Raw genomic sequence first — 12,638 nt, forward strand, 5'->3', positions numbered from 1 at the left:
AACGACACACTACAACAGATGGACCTAGTAGATATATACAGAGCATTCCATCCAAAAACCGAAGAATACACGTTCTTTTCAAAGGCACATGGAACATTCTCCAGGATTGATCACATATTAGGCCACAAAACAAGTCTCCATAAATTTAAGAAGATTGAAATAATACCAAGCATCTTTTCTGACCACAACGGTATGAAACTAGAAATCAACTGTAGGAAGAAAATCAGAAAAGCCACAAATACGTGGAGATTAAACAAAATGCTACTGAACAACGACTGGGTCAACAAAGAAATCAAAGAAGAAATCAAAAAATACCTGGAGACAAATGAAAATGAAAATACGACATGCCAGAATTTATGGGATACAGCAAAAGCAGTTCTAAGAGGGAAGTTTATAGCGATACAGGCCTATCTCAACAAACAAGAAAAATCTCAAATAAACAATCTAACAATGCACCTGAAGCAACTGGAAAAAGAAGAACAAACAAAGCCCAAAATCAGTAGAAGAAGGGAAATAATAAAAATCAGAGCAGAAATAAATGAAATAGAGACCAAAAAAACAATAGAAAAAATTAATAAAACCAAGAGCTGGTTCTTTGAAAAGATCAACAAAATTGACAAACCTTTAGCTAGACTTACCAAGAAAAAAAGAGAGAAGGCACAAATAAGTAAAATCAGAAATGAAAGAAGAGAGGTTACAACAGACACCTCAGAAATACAAAAGATTATAAGAGAATACTATGAAAAGCTATATGTCAACCAATTCGACAATCTGGAAGAAATGGATAAATTCTTAGAATCATACAACCTTCCAAAACTGGATCAAGAAGAAGTAGAGAATTTGAATAGACCAATCACCAGTAAGGAGATCGAAACAGTAATCACAAACCTCCCCAAAAATAAAAGTCCAGGACCAGATGGCTTCCCTGGTGAATTCTACCAAACATTCAAAGAAGACTTAATACCTATCCTTCTCAAACTCTTCCAAAAAATTGAGGAGGGGGGGAAGCTCCCTAACTCTTTCTACGAAGCTGACATTACCCTGATACCAAAACCAGACAAGGAGAACACAAAAAAAGAAAATTACAGGCCAATATCACTGATGAACATCGATGCAAAAATCCTCAATAAAATACTAGCAAATCGCATACAACAATACGTTAAAAAGATTATACACCATGATCAAGTGGGATTTATTCCAGGGATGCAGGGATGGTTTAACATTCGCAAATCAATCAACGTAATACACCACATTAATAAAATGAAGAAGAAAAATCACATGATCATCTCAATAGATGCAGAGAAAGCATTTGACAAGATACAGCATCCATTTATGATAAAAACTCTGAATAAAATGGGTATAGAAGGAAAGTACCTCAACATAATAAAGACCATATATGAGAAACCCACAGCTAATATCATCCTCAATGGTGAAAAACTGAAAGCTATCCCTCTAAGAACAGGAACCAGACAAGGATGCCCACTGTCACCACTCCTATTTAACATAGTACTGGAAGTCCCAGCCAGAGCAATCAGGCAAGAGAAAGAAATAAAAGGGATCCAAATTGGAAAGGAAGAAGTGAAACTCTCACTATTTGCAGATGACATGATTTTATATATAGAAAACCCCAAAGAATCCACCAGAAAACTTTTAGAAGTAATAAATGAATATGGTAAAGTTGCAGGATACAAAATCAACATACAAAAATCAGTTGCATTTCTGTACACTAACAACGAAGTAGCAGAAAGAGAAATTAAGAATACCATCCCATTTACAATTGCAACAAAAAGAATAAAATACCTAGGAATAAACTTAACCAAAGAGGTGAAAGATCTGTACACCGAAAACTATAAAACATTTCTGAAAGAAATTGAAGAAGACACAAAGAAATGGAAAGATATTCCGTGCTCTTGGATTGGAAGAGCCAATCCAAGTTACATAGTTAAGATGTCCATACTTCCTAAAGCCATCTATAGATTCAATGCAAACCCTATCAAAGTTCCAACAACATTTTTCACAGAAATAGAACAAAGAATCCTAAAATTTATATGGAACAACAAAAGACCCCGAATAGCTAAAGGAATCCTGAGAAAAAAGAACAAAGCTGGAGGTATCACACTCCCTGATTTCAAAATATACTACAAAGCTGTAGTAACCAAAACAGCATGGTACTGGCACAAAAACAGATACACAGATCAATGGAATAGAATCGAAAGCCCAGAAATAAACCCACACATCTATGGACAGCTAATCTTTGACAAAGGAGCCAAGAACATACAATGGGGAAAAGAAAGTCTCTTCAACAAATGGTGTTGGGAAAACTGGATAGCCATATGCAAAAAAATGAAAGTAGACCCTTACCTTACACCATACACAAAAATTAACTCCAAATGGATTAAAGACTTGAATGTAAGACCTGAAACTGTGAAACTTCTAGAAGAAAACATAGGCAGTACGCTCTTCGACATCAGTCTTAGCAACATCTTCTCAAACACCACGTCTGAACGGGCAAGAGAAACAATAGAAAAAATAAACAAATGGGACTACATCAAACTAAAAAGCTTCTGCACAGCAAAGGAAACCATCAACAAAACGAAAAGACAACCTAACAATTGGGAGAAGATATTTGCAAAACATACTTCTGATAAGGGCTTAATCTCCAAAATATATAAAGAACTCATGCATCTTACCAACAAAAAAACTACCAACCCAATTAAAAAATGGGCAAAGGACCTGAACAGACATTTCTCCAAAGAAGATATACAGATGGCCAACAGACACATGAAAAGATGTTCAAAATCATTAACTATCAGGGAAATGCAAATCAAAACTACAATGAGATATCACCTCACATCCGTCAGAATGGCTATAATTAACAAGACAGGAAACAACATGTGTTGGAGAGGATGTGGAGAGAAGGGAACTCTCATACACTGCTGGTGGGAGTGCAAACTGGTGCAGCCACTATGGAAAACAGTATGGAGATTCCTCAAAAATCAAGGATAGAACTACCATATGATCCAGCCATCCCACTGCTGGGTATTTATCCAAAGAACTTGAAAACACCAATTTGTAAAGGTACATGCACCCCTGTGTTCATTGCAGCGTTATTCACAATAGCCAAGACTTGGAAGCAACCTAAGTGCCCATCAAGGGACGAATGGATAAAGAAGCTGTGGTATATATACACAATGGAATACTACTCAGCCATAAGAAACGATGAAATCCAGCCATTTGTGACATCATGGATGGACATTGAGGGTATAATGCAAATTGAAATAAGTTAGAGGGAGAAGGTCAAATACCGCATGATTTCCTTCATTAAGTAGTAGATAATAACAACAATAAACAAACACATAGGGACGGAGATTGGATTGGTGGTTACCAGAGGGGAAATGGGGAGGGAGGAGGGCGAAAGGGATAATTCGGCGCGTGTGTGGTGATGGGTTGTAATTAGTATTTTGGTGGTGAACATGATGTAATCTATGCAGAAATAGAAGTCCAATGATGTACACCTGAAATTTTTACAATGTTATAAACCAATGTTGCTGCAATAAACAAAAAATTTAAAAAAAAAATGAAGTAGAGGCTAGACCACCATCTACGTCGTGACATAAAGTGTTTATAACTTTCTATTTTAATTTATTTGAGGCTGCAATAAAAGAATTTAAAACAGGCTTACGAAATAGTTTAAAGAGATTCCTTTCAATGACAGTAAGGTGGGCCAAAACAGATAGAAAAGGTACAAAGATAGATTTGACTCAGTGTTATATATGTAAAAAAAAAAAAAATCTGCAGCTTATTCACTTCAAACAAGCTTTTATTTTTAAAGTGAGGAAATGCTGTCAAATACATCCATAAAAGGTAAGAGTAAAGTCAGATGTCAGTTAACATCACTGTTGGGTGATGAACTTTGAAACAAAACTGGTGTTTTGGGCTACTGCAAACTAGAATATCCATGAAGAACAAATTCATTTTTTCCGTTGCCGTCCATTTCTTTCTACGCCTTCCAACTGCAGGATGGAATAAGAGTCAATTAAGAATTTGTATACCATCAATGTGCACCAGTGGCTTTTTAAATATGAGTCAACCTTATGTACATCTGTTGTCTCGACAAGGAGAAAACAAAATGTTTTCTTCTGATAACCCAGACCCTTGGATATCATGGTGCACATGCTTCAATCATTTGATCACACCAACCTCGTCTCCCTCTTGCCCACCACTATAAATGCTTGGTTTTCTTCGTGAGAGGCCACTCTGTGATTTAAATAAATCTTTCCACCTCAAAACCCTGTGCTCTTTGCACAAATCATAAATCCCTTATACTCCTGGACCTTCAGTTTCCATATCTGTAAAATGAGAATGAGGCTGTTATCAGATATCCACAGCCGTGAAAATTCAGAAAGAGAGAGGGAGAGACAGAGAGAGACAGAGAGAGGCAGAGGGAGGGACGTATGGAGAGAGGAAATATAAGCTAAGACTTAATTACCAATTCAGTGATAAACAATTTTACTATGACTAATTTTCTTTTCTTTTGAATGTCATATGAAATACAAAAATCTAAATTGAACTAATATTTGTGAATTAATCATGAAATACTGTCTTACTACTTTGGAAGGAGTCACCTTCTCAAAGGCATCGCTATTACAAGAGACTACAATTCTGTGGCCCAGGGAAGAAGGCACAGCCAGTGCATGGCCTAGGCCCTTTAGCTGCTGTTTCTGGTGACCATTCTCTCAAAAAACATTGGTCTCTAAATTTCCTAGGTCTGATAAATTTCCCATCTCTAGCGGTCTTATAGCTACAGCACAAAGGACTTGTAGCTAAGAATGAAGTACATTTCAGAATATACTGCCTTCTATATTATCTAGAATACAAGTATATTATTAATGTTAAACTTTTTTTCAAAACTGAATTTCAAAATTTTTTTATTTAGTTTACAGCAATAATTCAAAACATAAAGTTGTCAGTAACAGGTATATGTCAGGAATGATCGTCAAGGCTACACATTAATACCTGGATTCTCCGGGGCTGCCCTCTGCTGAGCCCCTGTCCATTTCGAGTCCTTCTTCTTTTTCTTCATATTCAGCCTCTTCCTCTTCTTCACCTCCAGCTTCTTGGGCCACTTCGTCAACGTTTTCATACTTACATTCAGCCGCTTCTTTAGCGAAGAATGATACGGACTTCGGGACCACAAGTTCGTGGAAACAATATTTCAGTTTAAAATCAGTATCAACATCCAGCACTCTGCCCTCAGGAGAACCTAGAGAATAGAAATTCGTTAAAAAAAAAAAAAAGAAGTCTTGTTTCCATCTGCCACCACACAATTGTCCCCCTTTACCCCTTTTGCATGATGTAGTCTATACAGAAGTCGAAATATAATGATGTACACCGGAAATTTATATAATGGTATAAACCAGTGTTACCTCAATAAAAAAATAAATTAAAAAAAATAATAAAATAAAATAAAAAGAATAGCTGGGCATGTTCCTACTGGTTGAAACGACGCTTCCATGGCCCTCACATTTCTGCTGCTTGATAATTTTGTGATGATGTTTTTTTCTCTGTTTCCACTAGACCTCACACCCTGTGCTGCTGATTATTTCTGGCCCGTGGGAGAAGAAGGGATCAGAAGTCTGGTTCTGATAGCATTTTGTATATTTGTGTCAAAACTTCATTGGGAAATATTTGTTTGTAATAAAGACACATTCTATGGTGAAACTCATTGGTTCCCCAATCCTTGAAAAGTGCTCCAGGGCAATTTCATCATTTTCTTGGATCATCTTACCAAGAATCTTTACATCTTTAAAAGCCATCAACCAAAAGTGAGGTAAACCATTTGTTTGCCCCTTTCCTTCAGGCTCACTGTCCATTTCCTCCCAAGCTCCTTCCTGAACACCTACTTCCCACTGACATTCACCTTCTGTGGGCTCATAAATTGCACCGACGATCTCAGATCTCTCATCAAAGAGAGGTTGTAAAAATCGTACTTATTCTCAAGACTGTACAGGTCTTTATAGAATTGGGTACATTCAGCCTGAAGTGTTTTGAAAACATTGACCTGTTGCTTAATCACCTGAGGCAAGTGCTAAGAGTCGCCTGCAAGTGAGCCAGCTGCACCAACAGAGGTTCCAAGAGCCTGAAGATGTTGCCTCCATTCACCACCTCAGTCTCCTAGGGTGCATAGGCCCCAGCCTCCCCAGGACACGGCAGTGTCAGCCAGCACCCCGCCCTCCCAGACCTTGACCTCCACCGGTTCCTCTGCCTTGTGGGATGCAGCCCTCTCTGTGGGTCCTTCCTGCTCCTAGGGTGATGTGCCCTCTGCCAGATACTTGCCCTCCCAGACCTTGGCTCCTGGGACGTGGTTCCCTCCCTTGGGTTCCCTCCCATGCAGTCTGCATGGGCCCGGACCAGGACGTGGTCATTCTAACCGATACGGTGTAGAAGGGAATGGACCAGATCCCAGAACAGGGACCACAGAAGCCCACGACGACTTCTGCCCCCTCCTTACCATCCTCCTCTTCCACTTTGTCCGCATCATTCTCACACTCTTCCTCATTGCTTTCTTCCTCCTCCTCTTCCTCGTCCTCATCCCCTTCTGCTTCTCCCTCCTCCTCGTCGTTCTCTCCCTCATCTTCATCCTCCTCTTCATCCTCCTCCTCCTCTTCAACTTCCTCCTCCTCTTCTTGCACACCCTCCTCCTCTTCTACCTGCTGTACATCCCAGTCCTCCTCGACGATGGGCTGGGGGACTTCCTGCCCACCCTCGTCCTCCTACAAATGGGCTTGCACGACTGCCTGGAAATCCCTAGGGTCTGCAGCCCTCGCGACTCCGGCCCCCCATTCCGCAGGCCTGGTGGATCCCGGGTCCTGGCCCACCCTACCACTGGCTCCATTTTGGCCACCTGGGGCTGGGCTTCCCTTCTCTACGGCAGACATGGCGGGAGTGACGCACCACGCAGTGCCTGAACCCAGAAAGTGATCTGGCTGCTTGATAGAGGTGGCAAAGATGGCGGCCACCAAGGTGATGGCAGCCGACGGAAGCCTGTTGGCAGCAAGGCCTGCCGGGAAGCGGTCGGGGCGGTGGAGGTGATGGCGGCAGAGGGGAAAACAGTCTGTGACGCTGCCTATTGGGGCCCCGCTACAGGAAAGGCAGGGGGGCGGTCTGAGGAGTAGCCAACCATGACTGCGCCTGAGGTGGCATGGGACGAGGTGGGAAAGAATCGGATGGGCGGGTGACAGGAGGCGGAGCTTAGAAGAGTCAACAAAGGTCTACTTCCCCCATCGTGAGCTCTAAGCTGATTTGCTGAAAGGTGAGGATTGACATGCCTGGAGTCCAATGAATTTTCAAGACCCTCAGCTTATAGAGTTTGGATCCTTTCTCCCTTTCCCTTGAGGGCTTCGAGTCCTGGGTTACCCTTGAAGCCCACGCATGTCCTGTCCTTTTAATTCTACCATTGCTGGCAAAACTAAAGTGTTCCAATATGGAGGCATCCTGCTACACAGGGTGAATTGTTACCTGATTTCCACCTGGAGATGGCTCACGCCAACAGGGACAGAGTCATAAAAAATTAAATAGTTCAGATTTCAGGGATAGTAAAAACCTGCCATAAGAGAGAGAAAATAAGAATTTTGACATTTCAACATGATTAAAGCTACTTTGAAAAAAAAAACATACAAAGTTGAAATGGATGCAGTCAGAACAGAGAGTTGGAGAAGTGTTTAAAAAGCAGGAGCAGGAAGGTGTTTATTATTATTATTTTTTAACCTTTTTTTAAAAAAATTTTTTGTTTATTGCAGTAACATTGGTTTATAACGTTGTATAAATTTCAGGTGTACATCATTCTACTTCTATTTCTGCGTAGATTACATCATGTTCACCACGCAAATACTAATTACAACCCATCACCACACACGCGCCGAATTATCCCTTTCGCCCTCCTCCCTCCCCATTTCCCCTCTGGTAACCACCAATCCAATCTCTGTCTCTATGTGTTTGTTTGTCGTTGTTATTATCTACTACTTAATGAAGGAAATCATACGGTATTTGACCTTCTCCCTCTGACTTATTTCACTTTGCATAATAGCCTCAATGTCCATCCATGTTGTCACAAATGGCTGGATTTCATGGTTTCTTATGGCTGAGCAGTGTTCCACTGTGTATATATACCTCATCTTCTTTATCCATTCATCCCTTGATGGGCACTTAGGTTGCATCTCAGTCTTGGCTATTGTGAATAATGCTGCAATGAACACAGGGGTGCATGTACCTTTACGCATTGGCGTTTTCAAGTCATTTGGATAAATACCCAGCAGTGGAATAGCTGGATCATATGGTAGTTCTATCCTTAATTTTTTGAGGAATCTCCATACTGCCTTCCATAGTGGTTGCACCAGTTTGCAATCCCACCAGCAGTGTATGAGAGTTCCCTTCTCTCCACATCCTCTCCAACACTTGTTGTTTCCTGTCTCGTTAATTATAGCCATTCTGATGTGCATGAGGTGCTATCTCATTGTAGTTTTGATTTGCATTTCCCTGATGGTTAACGATGTTGAACATCTTTTCATGTGCCTGTTGGCCATCTGTATATCTTCTTTGGAGAAATGTCTGTTCAGGTCTTTTGCCCATTTTTTAATTGGGTTGTTAGTTTTTTTGTTGTTGAGATGCATGAGTTCTTTATATATTTTGGAGATTAACCTCTTATCAGATGTATGGTTTGCAAGTATCTTCTCCCAATTGTTAGGTTGCCTTTTCATTTTGTTGATGGTTTTCTTTGCTGTGCAGAAGCTTTTTAGGTTGATGTAGTCCCATTTATTTTTTCTATTGTTTCTCTTGTCCGATCACACATTGTGCTTGAAAATATGTTGCTAAGACCGATGTCGAAGAGTGTACTGCCTGTTTTCTTCTAGAATTTTCATAGTTTCAGGTCTTACATTCAAGTCTTTAATCCATTTGGAGTTAATTTTTGTGTATGGTGTAAGATAGGGGTCTATTTTCTTTTTTTCTTTTTTGCATGTGGCTGTCCAGTTTTCCCAACACCATTTGTTGAAGAGACTTTCTTTTCTCCATTGTTTGTTCTTGGCTCCTTTGTCGAAGATTCGCTGTCATAGATGTGTGGGTTTATTTCTGGGCTTTCGATTCTATTCCATTGATCTGTGTATCTGTTTTTGTACCAGTACCATGCTGTTTTGGTTACAATAGCTTTGTAGTATATTTTGAAATCAGGGAGTATGATACCTCCAGCTTTGTTCTTTTTTCTCAGGATTCCTTTAGCTATTTGGGGTCTTTTGTTGTTCCATATAAATTTTAGGATTCTTTGTTCTGTATCTGTAAAAAATGTTGTTGGAACTTTGATAGTGATTGCATTGAATCTATAGGTTGCTTTAGGAAGTATGGACATCTTAACTATGTTAATCCTTCCAATCCAAAAGTACGGAATATCGTTCCATTTCTTTGTGTCTTCCATTTCTTTCAGCAATGTTTTATAGTTTTCAGTGTACAGATCTTTCACCTCTTTGGTTATGTTTGTTCCTAGGTATTTTATTCTTTTTGTTGCAATTGTAAATGGGATGGTATTCTTAATTTCTCTTTCTGCTACTTTGTTGTTAGTGTATAGAAATGCAACTGATTTTTGTATGTTGATTTTATATCCTGCAACTTACCGTATTCGTTTATTACTTCTAAAATTTTTTTGGTGGATTCTTTAGGGTTTTCTATATATAAAATCATGTCATCTGCAAATAGTGAGAGTCTCACTTCTTTCTTTACAGTTTGGATCCCTTTTATTTCTTTTTCTTGCCTGATTGCTCTGGCTAGGACTTCCAGTACTATGTTAAATAGGAGTGGTGACAGTGGGCATCCTTGTCTGGTTCCTGTTCTTAGAGGGATAGCTTTCAGTTTTTCACCATTGAGGATGATATTAGCTGTGGGTTTGTCATATATGTCCTTTATTATGTTGAGGTACTTTCATTCTATATGCATTTGATTCAGAGTTTTTATCATAAATGGATGCTGTATCTTGTCAAATGCTTTCTCTGCATCTATTGAGATGATCATGTGATTTTTATTCTTCATTTTATTAATGTGGTGTATTACGTTGATTGATTTGCGAATGTTGAACCATCCCCGCATAACTGGAATAAATCCCACTTGATCATGGTGTATAATCTTTTTAATGTATGTTGTATGCGATTTGCTAGTATTTTGTTGAGGATTTTTACAACGATGTTCATCAGTGATATTGGCCTGTAATTTTCTATTTTTGTGTTGTCCTTGCCTGGTTTTGGTATCAGGGTAATGTCGGCTTCGTAGAATGAGTTAGGGTGCTTCCCCCCATCCTCAATTTTTTGGAAGAGTTTGACAAGGATATGTATTAAGTCTTCTTTGAATGTTTGGTAGAATTCACCAGGGAAGCCGTCTGGTCCTGGACTTTTATTCTTGGGGAGGTTTGTGATTACTGTTTTGACATCCTTACTGCTGATTGATCTATTCAAGTTCTCTATTTCTTCTTGATCCAGTTTTGGAAGGTTGTATCATTCTAAGAATTTATCCATTTCTTCCAGATTGTCGAATTTGTTGGCATATAGCTTTTCATAATATTCTCTTATAATCTTTTGTATTTCTGAGGTGTCTGTTGTAATTTCTCCTCTTTCATTTCTGATTTTACTTATTTGAGCCTTCTCTCTTTTTTTCTTCGTGAGTCTAGCTAAAGGTTTGTCAATTTTGTTTATCTTTTCAAAGAACCAGCTCTTGGTTTTATTAATTTTTTCTATTGTTTTTTTAGTCTCTATTTCATTTATTTCTGCTCTGATTTTTATTATTTCCCTTCTTCTACTGATTTGGGGCTCTGTTTGTTCTTCTTTTTCCAGTTCCTTTAGGTGCATTGTTAGATTGTTCATTTGAGATTTTACTTGTTTGTTGAGATAGGCCTGTATTGCTATAAACTTCCCTCTTAGAACTGCTTTTGCTGTATCCCATAAATTCTGGCATGTCGTATTTTCATTTTCATTTGTCTCCAGGCATTTTTTGATTTCTCCTTTGATTTCTTTTTTTTGCATTTTAATTTTTTGTTTATTGCAGTAACATTGGTTTATAACATTGTATAAATTTCAGGTGTACATCATTATACTTCTATTTCTGCATAGATTACATCATGTTCACCACCAAAATACTAATTACAACCCATCACCACACACATGTACCGAATTATCCCTCTGATTTCTTCATTGACCCAATCGTTGTTCAGTAGCATTTTGTTTAATCTCCATGTATTTGTGGCTTTTCTGATTTTTCTTCCTATAGTTGATTTCTAGTTTCATACCATTGTGGTCAGAAAAGATGCTTGGTATTATTTCAATCTTCTTAAATTTATGTAGACTTGTTTCGTGGCCTAATATGTGATCAATCCTGGAGAATGTTCCATGTGCATTTGAAAAGAACGTGTATTCTTCGGTTTTTGGATGGAATGCTCTGTATATATCTACTAGGTCCATCTGTTCAAGTGTGTAATTTAAGGCCAATGTTTCCTTATTGATCTTCTGTTTGGATGATCTATCTGTTGGTGTAAGTGGAGTGTTAAAGTCCCCTACTATTATTGTGTTAATGTCTATTTCTGTTTTTATGTCTGTTAATAATTGCTTTATATATTTAGGTGCTCCTATGTTGGGTGCACAGATATTTACAAGTGTTATATCCTCTTGTTAGATTGTTCCCTTGATCATTATGTAATGCGCTTCTTTGTCTCTTTTTACAGTTTTTGTTTTAAAGTCTATTTTGTCTGATATGAGTACTGCTACCCCAGCTTTCTTTTCATTGCCATTTGCGTGGAGTATCTTTTTCCATCCCTTCACTTTCAGTTTGTGAGTGTCTTTAGGTCTGAAGTGTGTCTCTTGTATGCAGCATATATAGGGGTCTTGTTGTTTTATCCAATCAGCCACACTATGCCTTTTAATTGGAGCATTTAGTCCATTGACGTTTAAAGTAACTATTGGTAAGTATGTAGTTACTGCCATTTTTTAACTTTTTTTTTCCTCAGTGTTTTAGTAGTCCTCCATACAGAATTGATGGTCTCTTTAGTTTGACCTCTGTCTGAAAGCTCTACTCTTTTACTCCCTTCCTCCCTCATTTTATGTTTTTGATATCATATCTAACCTCTTTTTTGTGCATTTGTATCCATTCCCCTCTTATCATGGAAATAGATAATTTTTCCTATTTGTGGTCTTCTCTTTTCCCCTTAAATCAGTCCCTTTAACATTTCTTGTAGCACTGGTTTCTTGGTGACAAACTCCTTTAATTTTTGCTTGTCTGGGAAACTTTTTATCTCTCCTTCCATTTTGAATGATAACCTTGCCGGGTAGAGTATTCTTGGCTGTAAGATTTTTCCTTTTAGCACTTTAAATATATCGTGCCACTCTCCTCTGGCCTGTAAGGTTTCTGCTGAGAAGTCAGCTGATAGCCTTATGGGGTTTCCTTTGTATGCAACTTGCCTTTATCTCGCGGCTTTTAGGATTCTCTCTTTATCTTTAATTCTGGACATTTTGATTATGATGTGTCTTGGTGTGGGCCTCTTTGGGTTTATCTTGTTTGGTGCTCTCTGTGCTTCCTGTACCTGGATGTCTGTTTCCTTCCTTAGGTTAGGG

General features: G+C 38.7%; 1 long non-coding RNA gene across 4 annotated transcripts in view; it reads right to left on the reverse strand.

Annotated features, from left to right (window-relative positions):
• Nucleotides 1–3,809: 3,809 nt before the first annotated feature.
• The window catches only part of LOC131401295 (uncharacterized), a 62,674-nt gene continuing 53,845 nt past the window's right edge, over nucleotides 3,810–12,638 (reverse strand). For all 4 annotated transcript variants that reach the window (XR_009217634.1, XR_009217635.1, XR_009217636.1 and 1 more), the window contains 3 exons: nucleotides 6,512–7,603; nucleotides 5,017–5,263; nucleotides 3,810–4,349 (listed from right to left, as the gene is read on the reverse strand). This is a non-coding gene — a long non-coding RNA (uncharacterized LOC131401295). The remainder of the gene's footprint in view (nucleotides 4,350–5,016; nucleotides 5,264–6,511; nucleotides 7,604–12,638) is intronic.

The sequence above is a fragment of the Diceros bicornis genome, chromosome X (genome assembly GCF_020826845.1).
Source record: "Diceros bicornis minor isolate mBicDic1 chromosome X, mDicBic1.mat.cur, whole genome shotgun sequence".
Classification (NCBI taxonomy): Eukaryota; Metazoa; Chordata; class Mammalia; order Perissodactyla; family Rhinocerotidae; genus Diceros; species Diceros bicornis.